The 19,104-nt window shown below is 44.8% G+C and overlaps 1 protein-coding gene across 4 annotated transcripts in view; it reads left to right on the top strand.

Annotated features, from left to right (window-relative positions):
- ENPP2 (ectonucleotide pyrophosphatase/phosphodiesterase 2) overlaps window positions 1-19,104 on the top strand; it is a 128,551-nt gene that overhangs the window by 1,837 nt on the left and 107,610 nt on the right. The window lies entirely within an intron of this gene.

Raw genomic sequence — 19,104 nt, 5'->3', positions numbered from 1 at the left:
GGTTCACCCCGGATAAGGGCAGGGAACAAAAGCCCCGCTGGTGCCCGGCAGGACGCAGAGGAGGAGGCCGCCCTGGCGTCTGTGGAGGTCGTTCCCCTCCGGCCGGCGGGGCCAGGGACGGATAGTCCTCCTCACCTCAGCCAGTAGGTGTTTGTGAGTTTCCGCGCTTCCTCACCTCAGCCAGTAGGTGTCTGTCACGTTTCCGCGCTTCCTCACCTCAGCTACTAGGTGTTTGTCGCGTTTCCGCGCCTCCTCACCTCAGTCAGTAGGTGTCTGTCGCGTTTCCGCCCTTCCTCTCCTCAGCCAGTAGGTGTTTGTCGCGTTTCCGCGCCTGCTCTCCGCCGCCTTCCAATGTCTCTCACACCCAACTTCTTGAAAGAGCGGGTGACGCTCACCATCTCCATGTCCTCCTGCGCCAAGTCGCTCAGTCGGTCAGCATCTTTGAGACCCCATGGGCCGCAGGTCGCCAGTCCCCTCTGCCCAGCGATTCTCCAGGCGAGAGCACGGGAGTGGTGGCGTGTCCTCCTCCAGGGCGTCTTCCCCACCCCGGGCTCGAACCTGCGTCTCTCAAGGCTCCTGCACCACTGGCCCAGGCGGTGCGGAGGGGCCTCTGCTCTGCCCTGAGGCCGAAGCTTGGCCGGGGTGCCAGAGGCCTCTGGGAGCTCCACCGTGCAGTCTGTGGCTTTCAGCCTTCCCAGGGCTTCTCTGTGTCATTGTGAGCGGTTGCTCACCCTCGCTCTGATGAGTTTACTGTCCTGGAGTCTGATACCTGCCTCCCTTGCAGACCCATTGACTGTCTCCCTTCAGCAGCGTTGGTGTGTCCCTCTGCCCTCTGGCTTCCCCTTGGTCTCCCTGGGATACCTCATCCACCCTGGTGGCTCCCCGGCTCCATACACATCTGTAGCCTGTTTGGGTCTTTCTCCTAAATCCCACGCTTCTCTACCGCACCTCTCCACTCTGTGGTCTCACGGAGCCCCTTCAAGTCCACTAGTTCAGACTGAGCATCTCCTCCCCTCCCCTCCTGGGCCCGCTCCTCCGCAATGGGGTCCCTGGTCGTCCAAGCCACACAGGCCAGAGTCACCCTGGACAGAGCCATCGTCCCCTTTCATTGATGATGCTGGTCAGGCCCCAGGTCCTGTTCCCCCTCCCTGTTCCATGGGTTTTGCGCACTTGCCGGTGTCTCCAGGCCAGCTCCCATTGTTTGCCCCACGATGACTCCGGTCCCAGCTTTCTGTGAGTCTCATTTGAGACCAGTACTGCCCACCCCCAGGCGCCCTGTCTTGTCACTGTCCTGTATCAAATGGTCTTTCTAAAATGCAGTGCAATCACGCAGATCTTTTTGGAAGAGTGCGCAGTGGGTTCCTGGTTTTTCCTTTTGAGAACAATGTTGATGTACACGGGAGCTCTGGACTTGCCCTTCACCTCTGTCTTCAGTGTGATCTCTTGGCAGTCACCCACTTCCTCTGCATGTGTGATGCACGTTTGATGCGCACTGTATGCATGCAGTGTGTAAATTCAGGCATGTGAAGCTGTTTCCTCACCCTGACTTTCCTCCGTGTCCTTCTCTTGGGTCTGGTCTGACTTACGTTTTTTCTTAGACTTGGCTGGCAGCCCCTCTCCTGGAGACCACCCAGGCCATCAGCTCCTTATCCTCCAGCAGGGTGGGTGGTCCTTTCCTTTTCTCCCAGAGTTTCCTCTTCTCTTCTGTCAGAGCATTTACCATTCTTTGTTGCAAGTGTCTGCTTGCTTGTCCGTCCTCCACTGGTCTGTAGGCTCCTCGAGGGCAGGATCAGCTCTGTCTGTCCTCGCGTCCTTTGAGCCTGTCCTCTGGACCCAGGGGGGACGCACAATGCGTTTATGTGAATTCTTGTATGATTCTGATCAGTGACAATGATCTTCAGGTGTTGAATAAGATGACAGAGATACAATGTATAATACAACAGGTAAAGAATGAAGAATGAACGTCAACCCTGATGATCAGGGACAGGCGCAGTCTTCCAGTATTTAACAAGTGAAGGTGTAGACTTTCAGGGTGTTTGAGATAACCCAAGTGAGGTGGACTTCTTTTGTTGTTTTAGCTGCGCAGCATGTAGGATCTTAGCTCCCTGACCAGGGATCGAACCTGTGCCCCCTGCATTAGAAGCTCAACATTCCAGCCCTGGAATGGCCAGAGGAGTCTCAAGGTGGGCCTCTGAGAGAGCCCTTTGATAAACTGACGTCAAAGAATCAAGCTGGCATGTTTTGACACCAGAAACAAGGCTCTGAAAGGACCAGCAGAGGAGATGTCTGAGGCCTGCTAGAGTGATGGAGGCTTTGGAGACTAGAGATGAAAAACTTCAGTTTGATTTTCTAAAGAAATATGTGCATTCAGAATTCTATAGACAGAGTGACGGTGACGTTCTAATAGGGAGCTATTTAAACTGCAAATTGTACTTTGAACTGTTTGGAGACCCAGTACATTACTGTGAGATTCAAATATACATTACTTTTTAGAAAAAAAATGTATCATATACACCATATGGTGCTTTTTGTAAACTTTCAGGAGGTTCGTCCAAGACTTCTCTTGGGCCCCCTGGCATGGTCATGAACCTCAGGTTCAGAATCTCTAATCAAAGATGTTATTCATTCAGCAGGCATTTGGGAGAGTAGGTGGTGATCACCAGGAGCCCACTTCAGTCCAAGAACGCACCTTTTCTCTTTTGGGAGGGTCCCAGTGGACTGGGTGCCATTGAACTTGCAGTCGAATCACTGGGGGTCATGTCCCTGCTCGAGCACTTGTGAGCTGCATGACTTTCTCTCTGAGCGACCATTTTATTATCTATTAAAAAAGGATAACTAAAATAAAGTTTATGAAAGGATTGACATCTGGAACATAATTATACTCAGTTTACCTAGTCAATTCAAAAACTGTGATTTTAGGAAGGGCCCAGATCTCGTGACGTGCTCCTGTGTTAGGAGCATGCGTGTGGGCTGGATCAATGACTGTCCGAACGCATTCACTAAAGCATAGCTGATCGGCAGATGGACCTCTTTAGAAGGTGTGCTCCTGGGGTCCATCTCCACTCCTGTTTTATTCAATATTATTAATATCCATGAAGGCATAGCACACTACTCACATTTGCTCAAGAGACAAGGCTTAATTAAGAATTAGGGATCCAGAAGTTAGCAATACGTTGTAGTACACTTTGATATTTTATCTTTGGAAGGAGTGTGCAAAAACAGATGAAAAATGTGTGTGCCCAGAGTCATTTGCACATTATCGTGTGTGTGACACAGAGAGGGAGCACGTTTGAGCACAGAAGAGGAAAAGTTAAAGTCAGAAGTGGTGGCTTCGTATACTTACGGTGTAGGGACTTAAATGGACAGTGAAATCAATCATGAAATTTCTGCTAAAATAATGTTAGGTTTTATTAAAAGAGGTGTGGAATATAGAACGTGTAAGGCAATTGTCACTCTAATATGTGTTATGCAGACCACATTTAGAACAATTGTATCTAGTTCTGGGTGCTAAATATGAACTCATTAGCATTTTTTGAGCACATGTATGTATGTGGTGATAGTTTAGTTGCTAAGTTGTCTCCGACTCTTTGCAACCCCATGGGCTGTAGCCTGTAAGGCTCCTCTGTCCATGGGATTTCCCAGGTAAGAATACCGGAGTGGGTTGCCATATATATACATTTTTTTGAGCACATATATTGGGTTGGCCAAAAAGTTCATTTGGATTTTTCTGTAAGATGTTACAGAAAAATTTTATATATATATATATATATATGTATGTGTGTGTGTGTGTTGTATGTATATATATGTGTATGTGTATAGAGTATGTTTATATATACATACATATATATATATATACACACACACACATATGTGTACACATACATGTATACATATATTGGGTAGGCCAAAAAGTTCGTTCAAGTTTTCCCATAACGTCTTATGGAAAAATCCATAAAATCCATCCATACTGTAAAATATATATATATATATATTATATATGTAAAAAATATATATATATACACACATACATATATATGTGCACACTGTGTTCCAATCACTGTGCTTAGATTCTGATGATCATGGTGCTGAAAAAACAGACTTGTTTTCAGGGCATTCACAGTATAGGCAAGGTGCTAGATGAACAAGCAGGGGATTTTAATTCAATGTTATACTTGCTATAATAGGGGAAGCTTAGGTCCCCGAGGAACCACTTAAGGGGTTTTTAATTCAGACTTAATGGAATCAGGGTAAACTTCTAGAGGCAATGATGTTTATACCGAAACCTAGAAGCGAAGTATGGGTTATCAAGGAACAGGTGGTGGAGGGAGGGAAGAAGGTTCCACGTGTAGGTGAAGTGACTTGGGTGGGGCAAAAGTCCTGTGCAAGGAACCGAGGGAAGGGGCGTGCACCCAGGGGGGTGTGGGGAGGAGAGAGACGAGAGCAGAGAGGTGGGTGGGCCTAGAACTTTGTGCTTCGAGGCTCTGGCTGACCTTCAGAGCAGTAGGGAGCTATTGAAGGTTGTAAGCAGGGCAGTGTCACAGTCAGTTTTGTGGAAAGATCAACATAGTTTGGAAAGATCAATCAGTTTTGGAAAGATCAATATAGACAATGGGTTAGAGGGATGGTCAATGAGAGAGAGAGAGAGAAAAAAGGGGTGGGAAATGGCTTAGGAGGAATCGCTGTGGTATAAGCAAGAAGAGATGGTGGCTCCAACCAAGATAGTAGCAGGCAGCTGACAAGAGAGGGGCATTTTCAAAGCTCATTAGGAGCTAGAAGGCAAGGAGCAGTGCCCATCGTGCTGCTGTGAGGACGGCTGCAGGACGTTTAACCTGCAGAGAAGTCCAGAGAGCCTCTTTAGCCGTCTCCACGTCTTCCTCTCTCCTGTGGGAGAAAGCTTACCTGTGCCGACTCTCCGAGATGGCAGCAATGGGCCAAGTGGGTGGGAGATACAGGGAGATGAATTTCAGCTCAGTACAAGGAAGAACTTTCTAACAGAGCTGATCCAAGGCAGTGTGTTCTTTGTCACAGAGATATTTAAGCAAAGGCTTGATAAATATTCTAGGAACAGTTACAGAGGTATGGATGGAGTGGCCAAGCTGGAGGGCATTGGCATTTCTTGTCAACTCCAAGATTCTAAGATTCCGGGTATGAAGTTCTGATATCTTACTTAGCTTGGCACTTGAGGCCCACTGTGACCCCGCCGTCAGTAGGGCAGCCATATGCCCTGGTTCCCCTGTGTCTTTCTAGTGAATGCCTGTCACCTTCTAGTAGCTGTTAAGAGCACTCAGTGTTCCCTCTCAAAAGTCTTCGTCTGATAAATTTTTATGATCATCCATCTCTTGACTTGGTATTCCTGCCTTATCCCCCGGCATCCTGTTAGACACCCTAAGAACTACTCATTCTGGACTTTTGTTACTCCTAGAGGAGACTTAGCATTCTGTTGCATGTTGGTTCACTTAAGCCATTTCCTCTGTCAGGAATACCCCTCCTCTTTATATTCTAAGTACCTTACTGAGAATATACTTTTTCATAAAGGCCTAACCTAAATGGGCTTTCCAGGTGGTTCAGCAATTAAGTATACACCTGCAAGCAGGAGGCCTGGGTTCGATCCCCGGGTCAGGAAGATCCCCTGGAGTAGGAAATGGCAACCCACTCTAGTATTCTTGCCTCGAGAATCCCATGGACAGAGGAGCCTGATGGGCTATAGTCCACAGGGTCCCAAAAGAGTTGGACACAACTGAGCGACTAAACAACAAAAACAACCTAAATCAAATGCCGAGTCCTTCATCCAGCTTTCTGATAATTTTATAAGCTGCGTTATAGGGCTAAGTGCTGCGTCATGCTAAGTCGCTTCAGTCATCTCTGACTCTTTGTGACCCTGTGGACCGTAGCCCGCCAGGCTCCTCTGTCCATGGGATTCTCCAGGCAGGAACACTGGAGTGGATTGCTGATAGTGCTGAGTGTCAGGGCATAATGATTTTTATATGTATTTGGTTTTTTACTTTTTAATGGATGTGTCGTAGCTTTACCACATTGTGCCGGTTTCTGCCTTACAGCGCGTGAATCAGCTGTGTGCATACATCCATCCCCTCCGGTAAACGTCCCTCCTGCCCCAGCCTGTGGCTCCGGGTCGCCGCAGTGCACCGACCTGGGCTCCTTGTGCGGCATGGCAGCTTCCTGCCAGTGAGCCTATTTTACACCTGGAAGTGGATCTTTATACATATTTGACCTCCCTCTGTTATCCCCTAGGAGTCTAGTGCAAAGACCTGTGAAAAACAGTCACCCAGTGGTGTGAATTATACAATGTTTAAGGCAGTAACCTTCAGAAGAAAATTCTCATTTATTAAAAAAGTCGTATTTTCATTTTATGATTTATGTATTTTGTGGAAAAAATTTAACAAGGAGAGTAACAGGAGAAAAATTATCTACAATCTTGGGTACCTAGGGACCAGCATATTAACATGTCAGTGGATATCCCTTCTATATTCTTTTATGCACATGTAGTCTTAAAATTGGAATCACGAGTATCCTTCTATAGCCTGCTTTGCATTAAAACATACCAAGTGTTTTACTCCATGTCATTGTATGTTCTTAAAAAACGTGGTCTTCCATAGGTGATGAATTCTGTTCCATCCTGTGGCTGTCTCATGCTTTGCTTAACTAACTCCTCGCGGTGGACGTCAGGTCGTTTCTATTTTTCAGTGTTGCCAGGAATGCTTTGATGACCATCTGAGACGTACATCTTGTTCCCACACGTCCATTCTGTGAGGGACATTTACATTTTGTAAAATTGCAGGACAGTTGATGACCAAATACTGATATTGAGTTGCTTAGAAAACATGAGTTTAAAAAGGGTCTAATTTAACTTAAAAACTTCATTTCTACTCTATGTTGTATAAATCTGTTGTATATGACACTCTATGTGTGTGTGCCTATGTCTCCACTTCTCAGTCCTCTAACTTAATGAAGGAATCTGATTGTAAAATGTGTCAACAGTCGTAGGCTTGATGTGGAAGTGAGACATAACCAGTAAATACATTTCTTGAATGAAGAATTGAGAGTTTGAAATCTAGAAACTTTAACATCTCTCTATCAGTATGACACATTTTTATTTCCAAGCTAAATATAAGAAAAATGATGACATGTATGTTACAGGATAAAGAGAGTTCTCTGAAAAGAGAAACATTGCCTAATATTCTGGTGTCTGGAAAAGATACGTGACCATGGTCTTAGATTTTTATTCTAAAGAGAATAATTAATCTCCTTAGACACTCAACAAGCAGATATATCTTCACTGTAGAGTGAAATGTTTTCATCTGAGAAGTAGGTCTTGGTTGGGAAACACTGTGAATCAGTTTGGTGATTTTTTAACAAAATAAATGAAAGATCTTGTCGTGGATTAAATGGTATCTGTCCCCTACCCCTTGAAGTCCTGACCCCTAATACTTGTAAATGTGACCTTATTTGAAGGTAAGTTCTATATTAGTTGTTCAGTTCAGTTCAGTCACTCAGTCGTGTCTGACCCTTTGCGACCCGATGGACTGCAGCACACCAGGCCTCCCTGTCTATTGCCAACTCCCGGAGCTTGCTCAAACTCATGTCCATTGAGTCAGTGATGCCATCCAACCATCTCATCCTCTGTCGTCCCCTTCTCCTGCCTTCAATCTTCCCCAGCATCAGGGTCTTTTCAAATGAGTTAGTTCTTCGCATCAGGTGGCCAAAGTATTGGAGTTTTAGCTTCAGCATCAGTTCTTCCAATGAGTATTCCAGACTGATTTCCTTTAGGATGGACTGGTTGGATCTCCTTGCAGTCCAAGGGACTCTCAAGGGTCTTCTCCAACACCACAGTTCAAAAGCATCAATTCTTCGGTGCTCAGCTTTCTTTACAGTCCAACTCTCACATCCGTACACGACTACTGGAAAAACCATAACTTTGACTAGACAGACCTTTGTTGGCAAAGTAATATCTCTGCTTTTTAATATGCTGTCTAGGTTGGTCATAACTTTTCTTCCAAGGAGTAAGTGTCTTTTAATTTCATGCTGCAGTCACCATCTGCAATGATTTTGGAGCCCCCCAAAATAAAGTCTGTCACTGTTTCCATTGTTTCCCCATCTATTTGCCATGATGTGATGGTACCAGATGCCATGATCTTAGTTTTCTGAATGTTGAGCTTTAAGCCAACTTTTTCACTCTCCTCTTTCACTTTCATCAAGAGGCTCTTTAGTTCCTCTTCACTTTCTGCCATAAGGGTGGTGTCATCTGCATATCTGAGGTTATTGATATTTCTCCCGGCAGTCTTGATTCCAGCTTGTGCTTCTTCCAGCCCAGCATTTCTCATGATATACTCTGCATATAAGTTAAATAAGCAGGGTGACAATATACAGCCTTGACGTACTCCTTTTCCTATTTGGAACCAGTCTGTTGTTCCATGTCCAGTTCTAACTGTTGCTTCCTGACCTTCATACAGATTTCTCAGGAGGCAGGTAAGGTGGTCTGGTATTCCCATCTCTTTAAGAATTTTCTGTGCATATGGATTTGCTCAAAAGTTCATTTGCATTTTTCCATTACAGGTTATGGAAAAACTTGAATGAACTCATTGGCCAACTATATATAAATAGTTGAGAGAGAGATTTATTATAAAAATTGACTCACCCGAGGATGGAGGCTGAGAAGATCATTCATGTATTGTCTGCAAGCTGAAGGACCAGAAACTGGTGGTGTAATTTACTGTTTGTCCAAAGAATTGCAGGGCTAATGGTGTAAGTCCCAGTCTGAATTCCAAGGTTTGAGAACCAGGAGCACCGATATTGAGGAAGGAGATGGATGCCCCAAATCAGCAAAAAGAGCAAATTCACTCCTCCTCCCTCTTTTTTTCTGTTCAAGCCCCAGTGAATGAAGTGGTCCAGATCAATATTGTTGAGGATAATCTTTACTCAACCAATTCAAATGCTCACCTCTTCTGGGAACACCCTCACAGACACCAGGAGAAATGTTCTGCCAGCTATAGGGGTGTCCCTTAGCCCAATCACATCATTTAGTCATCATAAGGATCTTTACAGAGGTAATGAAAGTAAGGTCCAGTGGGCCGTCACCCACTGTGACCACCGTCCTTGTGAAAAGGGGAAATTTGACACAGAGACGGGGCGGAAGGTGATGGAAGAGACACAGAGAGGAGATGGCCATCCTCAGACCCTAGAGGAGGGGATGGGAACAGACCCTGGAGGGACCCAACCCTCTGACACCTTGGTTTTGGACATCTAAGCCTCCAGGCCCGAGACACAATCATTTCTGTTATTTAAGTCATCTGGTTTGTGGTACTTTGTTATGGCTTAACACAGATTTAAATTAACACAGATTTCAGGAGAGCGTAATTCCCCTGGTGTGGTTTCAGCAGATAACAGCAACACAACATTGTTCTGCTCTTCCGTCACCAGAGATGATGGTGTTGTCCCTAGGCATGACAGCAGATGGAGTGTCGCTGTGTCAGTCACAAAGTATTTTCTAACTGATCTCCTTTGACCCTGACCCTAACAGATGAGCATTCTTTTCCTTTCTCTGGCCTTGCCACGTGGCCTGCAGGATCTTAGTTCCCCGACCAGGGACTGAACCTGGACCCCTACCTTGGGAGCGGGGCGTCTTAACCACTGGACCACCAGGGCAGTCCTGAGATGAGCGTTCCCCCACCTCTGGTTTAGTGATAGGGACAGAGGTTCAGAGAGGCCAAGTGAATTATTCAAAGCTGCACAGCTCAGAAGTGGTAGACCTGAAACTCAAATATTGGCCTTTGGATACTACATACCACATGATTTTAGTGAAAGAATGATGCTTTTCACCTTTGTGGACATGCCAAATATCATCTTCCCTGTTTAAAATTTGAAAAGACTTTGAGTTGTGGCATGCTGAGCCGGGTTTTTTTTTTTTTTTCTTTCTTTCTTCTCCTAAATCCCCTGAGAATGATTTAATAATCCCACTTGTTGGAAGACCTCTGATGGCTGAAGACACCTACTCCACCCATGTCTTCATTATCAGATATTTATCAGGAATTTAGGCACCCGTGTTTATGTGCACAGAATATCTCTTCTCTCACTCAGAAGCTTTGTTTACTGACAAAATGGACTTTCTCGGGACACAGTTTGATTACTGACAAATCCAACCGCAAAACTTTGGACATGTTGGATATAATTGAGTTTTTCCATCATTAATTCTGCTCAGATATTAATTCAACATCGTGATGTGAGGAGCGCCAAACAATTTCCAGGAAGCTGCTTGACTTTAGTCAGCAGGAACAAATGCAAGATTATTGCACTTTTTCCTTGGGTGACCTAAGCTTGTTCTTGGCACCGGTGAGTGCAGAGCACTGGTTGTCTTAGTGTTTCGGTGGCTTCTACCCAGGGGACTTATTAGTTTTGAACCTTGGGGATAATTCCTTAAGAATGTAATTCTTCTCCTCCCTGAAAGAACAAAATGTTGCTTGTGTTGGGCTATTCTTGTTATGGGATAAGACCAGCAGTTTCCAAATTATGGTATCATAAAGGTTTGTAGGTTGGACTGTCAGATTCAGAAAAAGACAAGCAAACCAAAATAGACAACAGCAACCCTTCCTAACCTGCTCCCAGGATGCCCCAGTTAAATTTCACTTGAAAGTAAACAAGAACTACTTTTTTAGTATAAATATGTCCCCGATATTGAAAATACGAAAAAAAAAAAAAAAGGAAAAATTGTCTCCGGCAACCTTACCTGTAAGATTATAAGATTACAGTGGGGGTAGAGTACTGATAATTTATCAGTATTTCAAAAATCTATGAAAACTGTCCATTTACCTAAGTGAGACTTAAGAGTTTGCTGCAAATGTTAAATGTCCTTGATTTTGATTGGGATTTTCTTTGATCCAGCTCCAAAGCATCGGTCATCTCACGCTGAAACCATAATTATATTACCATTTTTGATGACTTGTATTCCAGGGATCATGCAAAGTACATATATTATCTCATGTCATCCTCAAAATCAGAGGCTGGAGAACCATGGCCTGCAGCCAGATCTGATCAGTGCTTATTTTGTAAATAAAATTTTGTTGAAACACAGTTACCTCCTTGTTTTCTGTAATTTGGGGCTGCTTTGATGTTACAAGTTGATGTAGTTGAGGTAGATCATTGTATGGCCCACAAGACCTAAAATATTTATTATTTGGCCCCTTACAGGAAAAGTTTGCCAACACTGGTTCAAAACCATCCTTTGAAGGAGTTACCTGTGTTCTCACTTTTAGAATGAAAGCATAGAGACCCGCAGGGTTTGTAACTGGGTAAATTCTCATAGGGCTTCCCAGGTGGCTCAGTGGTAAAAGAATTCGCTTGCCGGTGCAGGAGACAAAGAAGATGCGGATCAAAGCCCTGGATGGGGAAGATCCCCTGGAGGAGAGAATGGCTTCCCACTCCAGTATTGCCTGGAGAATCCCAGGGACAGTGGAGCTGAGCCCGTGGGGTCGCAAAGAGTCGGACACGACAGAGCAACTGAGTGTACCTGCACACGAGGTCTCACCACTCTTAGAATTCAAACCAAGTTCTGTCGAATCCCACGCCTTCTGCTCTGACTATAGCTGGCCCTAAGGCTGATGGTCAGTTATGTGTATCCTTAAATGGTTTAACAATGGGGAAACTGATTTCTGATTTCTTATTGAATACTGTGCATCTCAAAGATAAGGCAGATTGCATGGGGTAGTGGTTAAGCAGCCAGGCTCTGGAGCCACATTGCTTAAGCCCCGGATCAACCTCCTAATTTCTCTGTATCTCGATTTCCGTCCTGGTAAATTACAGAGGATGATAACACCTATATGCATAACTGTTATCGAGGTTAAGTGAGACGAAGTCTAAAAAATGGGAAGAGCATTTGACTTGTGGGTCACAGGGCGTTTATTATTTTTATTTCAAATTATTACTTCAAAATAAGGGTGAAATAAAGAGTCTGGAGAAGTTGGGAGCATTTGCCACGGTTGGTTGACAGAGCAGCTCAGCCAGACGGCTCAGAGAGCGCGGTGGCCCCTGCTTGTCAGCTCCCAGTGAGGAGAGACAGCTGTCTGGCTTCTTCATGTCAGCATGTCTCATTTTATTTGCTTTATGGTGCTTCACAGATAACGTTTTTTTTTTTTTTCTTGTAAACTGAAAGTTTGTAGCAGCTCTGTGTGGAACTAGTCAATGGGCGCCATTTTTCCAACATCATTTGCTCAGTTTGTGTCCCTGTGTCTCATTTTGGTAATTCATGCAGTATTTCATGCTTTTTCGTTATTACTATATTTGTTATGTGATCTATGATCAGGGATCTTTGACGTTACTGTTGCAAAAAGATTATGACTTGCGGATGGCTCAGGTGACAGCATTAGCAATCGTGTGTTTTTTAAGGTAACTGTTTTTGAGTGCGCTGGGTCGCTGCTGCTGGGGGCCTTCCCTGGTTGCGTGGAGCGGGGACGCCTCTTCACTGCGGTGCGCAGGCGCAGTACTGCGCTCTCGGGCCCCAGAGCCTGGGCTTCAGGAGCTGTGCCGTCGGGCTTCGTTGCTCTGGGATGTGTGGGATCTCCCCAGACCAGGGATCAAACCCGTGTCCCCTGCATTGACAGGAGGATTCTCAGCCACTAGACCACCAGGGAAGTCCAGTCATAGTGTATTTTTAAACTAAGATATGCACACTGATCTTTTTTCTTTTATTGTGTTACTTCTCTGCCTGCACCGCACAGCAGGCAGATCTTCGTTTCCCAAGCAGGCCCCGCAGTGAAAGCCCCGAGTCCTAACACCTGGGTTGCCAGGTAATTCCCTGTAGACTGACTTTCAGATATAATACTACTGCAGACTTGATAGGCTGCGGGGAAGCGTCCCCACCGTTTTTATTTGCACCGGGAAACTAAGCAGTTTGTATGCCTTGCTTTATTGAGATATTTGCTTTGTTGCAGTGGTCTGGAACCAAACCCACAGTATCTCCGAGGTCTGCTGGTAAGAGCTGTCTTTGTTCCAAGCACGCCTTGCAGCGCTTGGTTGGCTGTGTTTGCCTTGGGAAGGCGTGCTGTGAGATGTTACAGCATGTTCATCCAGTGCTCATTGGACCTTAAACCCCTTATTACTATTACCCTGGATATTTATAGTCCTAATATCCACTGCCAGTGGCTCCAAATTGACTAAAAATAGAGCCAGGCTGCCAGAGAATGACCTTCCTATATAACACAAGACAGGCAATTGTCCTCAGAAACATCTCAACCTGTGATTTAATCTCAGGAAAAAGCTGGAAAAAAATCAGTTTTTACCTGTATTCCTCACCCTCCAAAGTATATTTTGTGTATGGAGTCACTATGAATAAAATCTTTATGCAGAGCATGCTAAATATATTAGAATAGATTTGATCTTTTGAGGAGATTAGGAGATAAAGTCGTTCCCTGAGAGTAGTGGGAGTGGAAAGGCTTGAAAAGGCTGGAAAAATATGCAACATTATATAGAAATTATTGAAGGGTTAAGTCAATATGTAGTAACTAAAGACATGGCCAAAATTCTCCAAGCCAGGCTTCAACAGTACGTGAACCAAGAACTCCCAGATGTTCAAGCTGGATTTAGAAAAGGCAGAGGAACTAGAGATCAAATTGCCAACATCTGTTGGATCTTAGAGAAAGCAAGAGAATTCCAGAAAAACATCTACTGCTTCATTGACTACAGTAAAGCCTTTGACTGTGTGGATGACAACAAACTAGAAAATTCTTAAAGAGATGGGAATACCAGACCACCTTACCTGCCTCTTGAGAAATCTGCATGCAGGTCAAGAAGCAACAGTTAGAACTGGACATGGAACAACAGACTGGTTCCAAATCGGGAAAGGAGTACGTCAAGGCTGTATATTGTCACCCTGCCTATTTAACTTATATGCAGAGTACATCATGAGAAATGCCAGGCTGAATGAAGCACAAGCTGGAGTCAAGATTGCTGGGAGAAATATAAACAACCTCAGATATGCAGATGACACCACCCTTATGGCAGAAAGTGAAGAACTAAAGAGTCGCTTGATAAAGTGAAAGAGGAGAGTGAAAGAGCTGGCTTACAACTCAACATTAAAAAAACTAAGATCATGGCACTCAGTCCCATCACTTCATGGTGAATAGATGGGGAAACAATGGAAACAGTGAGAGACTTTATTTTCTTGGGCTCCAAAATCACTGCAGTTGGTGACTGCAGCATGAAATTAAAAGATGCTTGCTCCTTGGAAGAAAAACGTTGACACACCTAGACAGCATATTAAAAAGTAGAGTCATTACTTTGCTGACAAAGGTTCATCTAGTTAAAGCTATGGTTTTTCCAGTAGTCATGTGTGATTGTGAGAATCAGACCATAAAGAAGACTGAGTACCGAAGAACTGATGCTTTCAAATTGTGGTGTTGGAGAAGACTCTTGAGAGTCCTTTAGACAGCAAAGAGATCCAACCAGTCAATCCTTAAGGAAATCAGTCCTGAATATTCATTGGAAGGACTGATGTTGAAGCTGAAGCTCCAACACTTTGGCCACTTGATGCGAAGAACCGACTCATTGGAAAAGACCCTGATGCTGGGACAGATTGAAGGCAGAAGGAGAAGGGGACGACAGAGGATGAAATGGTTGGATAGCATCACTGTCTCAATGGGCATAAATTTGAGGAAGCTCCAGGAGATGGTGAAGGACAGGGAAGCTGGCGTGCTGCAGTTCGTGGGGTCACAAGCTTGGACATGACTGAGCGACTGAAAAACAACAAAGACATGGCCAGGACTGCTGGAGACTTTGCTTTGCAAAAATGAAGTGGCATCAGCGTGCATGGCCATTATCAACAGGGTTTTGCAATTTCCTGGTGTGTCTTAGGGGCTTCCCTGGTGGCTCAGTGGTAAAGAATCCGCCTGCCAATTCAGGAGACACAAATTTGATCCTTAATCTGGGAAGACTCCCTGGAGAAGGAAATGGCAACCCTCTCCAGGATTCTTGCCTGGAGAATCCCATGGATGGTGGAGCCTGGCGGGCTACAGTCCACAGGGGAGCAAAAGAGTTGGACATGACTTAGCCCCTAAACAACAGAGTGTCTTGGGTTCATGGAACAGAAACCAGAAAGTAGCATTATTTTTCTAGGGCTGGAGTTTAGCCATCCTCTAGGATCTAGAAAATTCTTGAGAACTCTGGCCGTAGAGGCAGAGGGGGAAGGCCCCGGCAACCTTGCTGCCCTTTTACGGCGCGTGAAGCTGCCAGATGGCCGCCCGACCCTCTTCCCCTCTGTCTCAGTCCCCCACAGTCTGGGTGCGCTTCCCTTCCCCTCTCTTCAGCATCTTCTTCCTTCGTTAATCTGCTGAGCCAGCAGTGACTGTGTGCCAGGCTCCGGGGATGGGAGCAGAGGCGTGGACTTGGTTCCTGATCTTGTAGCGTTCACAGTCCAGTGGGAGAGGCGCACATGCCCGGAATTACATCCTGAGCCTAAGCTCTCAGGCCAGCATGTGAGACACGAGTTGTTGCAGCAAGGAATAACAATTTTATTGGGAACGCCAGCCAGCCAACAAGATGGGCTTGTGCCCTAAAGAAACATCTTGCCTGAATTGTTCATAGAATTTGGACTCCTTCTATACTGGAAGGGGAGGGAGTGAAGTCAAACACAACCTGGGCTTCCATCAGCCTCTGGAGGGGTGTGTTCATTTCTTCCTCCCTGCAGTCAGGCACAGGTTGGCTTGGTCCGGATGCTCCTGTGAGGCAAACAGAGGTATTTTAGCTTAATGCTCATTATGTGGGAAGCAGGGTTTCCAGACATGGGCCATTATGTATAATTTAAGCCTATAGGCCACATCCCTGTAGTAATTAACTTGTATGTGTGTGCGCATGGGTGTTCAGTGATGTCCGATTCTTTGTTACCCCATGGACTGTGTCTGCCAGGCTCCTCTGTTCATGGATTAACTTAGAAGAACAAGTTTCTTCCTGAGAATTAATAGGGGAAATGAGACTAAAATTAAGCTCCAAAAAGCAGCTAGACATATTGGGGAGAGAAAGATTCTTTTCTGGAATAGGCATATGTAAATAATGATGATAATAAAGGTTCTTCCCTGTTACAGTTAGGGTAGAGTGTTACAGTGGCAAAGTGTAAAGATCTGTGGAGGGGGTCAGGAAGGCCTCTGTCTGAGCCGAGAACTGAAGGCTCAGTGAAAGCAGAAGTCTGATGAGTTAGCATGCAAACTCAACCAGCAAGGCAGTGGCAGCCCTGAAGTTTGAACCTAGGTGTGCCTGACTTTGAGAACCCTTTTCATTAAATCTTAACCAAAAAGGAATTATACTTGCTCTCAAAATGTTTACATTTAGCTATGTTGTCCTCCCGTGAAGCAACTTGGACAAGAATAAGGAGAGAAATCATTTATTCCTTCTTTACCCATTCTGATCATGATTTACCATGGATCAGCCATGATGTGTCTGCAAGTGCAAAGTGCAGCTGTGGCCAGCACCCCCGGGACTGCTGAGAAAAGCTTTGTTGGCCTGGAGCTGGGGTGATGCAACCAGAATCCACAGGCTCTTCAGATGCGTCTCAATGCCCTCTTTGCTCCAAAGGCTTCCTGCCCTCATTAGAATGCGAGGCATGTGCGTCCCTCTTGTTTATTCCTTTCATTCCTGGGCAAACACAAGTCTAATAAAGAGGCAAACAAGTGTGTCCAGGTCAGAAGTCCACTCGGGAAGGTGGATATTTTGGGGAGGTTAGGCTGATGCTAGCAGGTGCCCATTGCACTGTGAACTCTGCATGTCATTCAGCTCCATGAGGCTCAAGGGTAATATTGCCTGCAATGGTGATTACTCACTGCAGCCCACTGCCTGAGGGAGGCTGGGCAAGTTTGAATGTTAGAATTGGCAGCCATCTTTCTTGGGTATTTAGGCTTCTGTCTGTCTGGAAAATGCAGCTGGTTTAGATGGAAAAAGTTTAACAGTTTCTGTGCCAGATGTTGTGGAACTTTCAGGAGATGCTGATGGGGGAATCCCTGTCCTCGAGGAGCTTTCAATTTAGTAGGAAGAATTTCTGACATAGCAAACAGCCGAGGAGGCAAAGTGTGGCGAAAAGATCAGGGAATTTAAACCATTCAGACTGGCTTTTCTCCACCATTACCATATAGGCTTGTGCAAATTATTTCGTCTTTCTGAGTCTTCCTTTCTTCCTCATAAAAATAGGATGCTATAACTATTTCACTCCATATGTCAGCAAGTTTGGATAACTCAGCAGTGGCTACAGGATTGGAAGAGATCAATTTCATTCGAATCCCAAGGAAGGGCAATGCCAAAGAATGTTCAAACTACTGTACAATTTCTCTCATTTCACATGCTAGCAAGGTTATGCTCAAAATCCTTCAAGCTAGGCTTCAGCAATATGTGAACCAAGAACTTCCAAATGTATAAGCTGAATTTAGAAAAGGCAGAGGAACCAGAGATCAAATTGCAAACATTTGTCAGATCATAGAGAAAGCAAGGGAATTCCAGAAAAACATCTACTTCTGCTTCATTGACTACACTAAAGCCTTTGACTGTGTGAATCACAGCAAACTGGAAAATTCTTAAAGAGATGGGAATATCAGACCACCTTACCTGCCTCCTGAGAAATCTGTATGCAGGTCAAGAAGCAACAGTTAGAACTGGACATGGAATAATGGACTGGTTCCAAATCAGAGTACATCAAGGCTGTATATTGTCACCCTGCTTATTTAACTTATATGCAGAGTACATCATGAGAAATGCTGGGCTGGATGAAGCACAAGCTGGAGTCAAGATTGCTGGGAGAAATATAAACAACCTCAGATATGCAAATGATACCACTCTAATAGTAGAAAGCAAGAGGAACTAAAGAGCCTCTTGATGAGGGTGAAAAAGGAGAGTGAAAAAATTGGCTTAAACTCAACATTCAAAAAAGTAAGATCATGGCATCTGGGCCCATCACTTCACGGCAAATAGATGGGGAAATAATGGAAACAGTGACAGATTTTATTTTCATGGGCTCTAAAATCACTGTGGACGGTGACTGCAACCATGAATTTAAAAGACACTTGCTCCTTGGAAGGAAAGCTATGAAAAACCTAGACAGCGTATTAAAAGCAGAGACATCTCTTTGCTGACAAAGGTCCATATAGTCAAAGCTGTGTTTTTTCCAGTAGTCATGTATGGATGTGAGAGTTGGATCTTAAAGCTGAGCACCAAAGAATTGATGCTTTTGAACTGTGGTGTTGAAGAAGACTGTTGAGAGTCCCTTGAACAGTAAGGAGATCTAACCAGTCCATCCTAAAGGAAATCAGTCCTGAATATCCATTGAAAGGACTGATGCTGAAGCTGAAGCTCCAAGACTTTGGCCACCTGTTATGAAAAGCCAATTCATTGGAAAAGACCCTGGTGCTGGAAAAGATTGAAGGCAAGAGAAGAAAGGGGCAACAGAGGATGAGATGGTTAGAAAGCGTCACTGACTCAATGGACATGAATTTGAGCAAACTCTGGGAGATGGTGAAGGACAGGGAGGCTTGGTGTGCTGCAGTCCATGGGGTCGCAAAGAGTCGGATACGACTGGGCAGTGTCATTACTAGGGATAGACGAGTACACCAGGCCAGGAGCCACTGTAGAAACACTGCTCTTGCCTCCGACACCGGCTGATGTTTGTTCTTAGCGCTGGCATCTCATCGACCGTGTTGTAGCTGGGTGAAACAACGGGGCCATTGTCCATAGTGAGGTCACATGAGATCAACAGGAGTTTCAGAATTTTTATCAATTCTCAGGAAGAAGGGGAAACAGCTGCAGGAAGGGAGGAAAGCCTGGGAAAAGGAGAAAACAGAGTCTTTTGCAAAATATTTTGTCACAAGAGGCCACAGGCTGTGTCTTTGACTGAGGTTTACCCAGCTTCAAACCTAGAAGGCATACAGAAGCAGCTGCTTTGATCAGATAACACACAAAAAGTACATTAGTATAATGGTCCCAACCTGTTATTTGGTGCCAAAGTGAGGAACTGCTTTACAAAATCTGTTCTGTTTCTGAACTGTTAAAGGCCCTATGGGATAAAACCCTCAACTGTCCTTCAAGGGTGAGATTAGAGGAATTTCTTTTAAAAGTAATAAAATATAG

The sequence above is a fragment of the Cervus canadensis genome, chromosome 12 (assembly GCF_019320065.1).
Source record: "Cervus canadensis isolate Bull #8, Minnesota chromosome 12, ASM1932006v1, whole genome shotgun sequence".
Taxonomy (NCBI): domain Eukaryota; kingdom Metazoa; phylum Chordata; class Mammalia; order Artiodactyla; family Cervidae; genus Cervus; species Cervus canadensis.
This window is presented reverse-complemented; position numbering and strand designations above follow the sequence as displayed.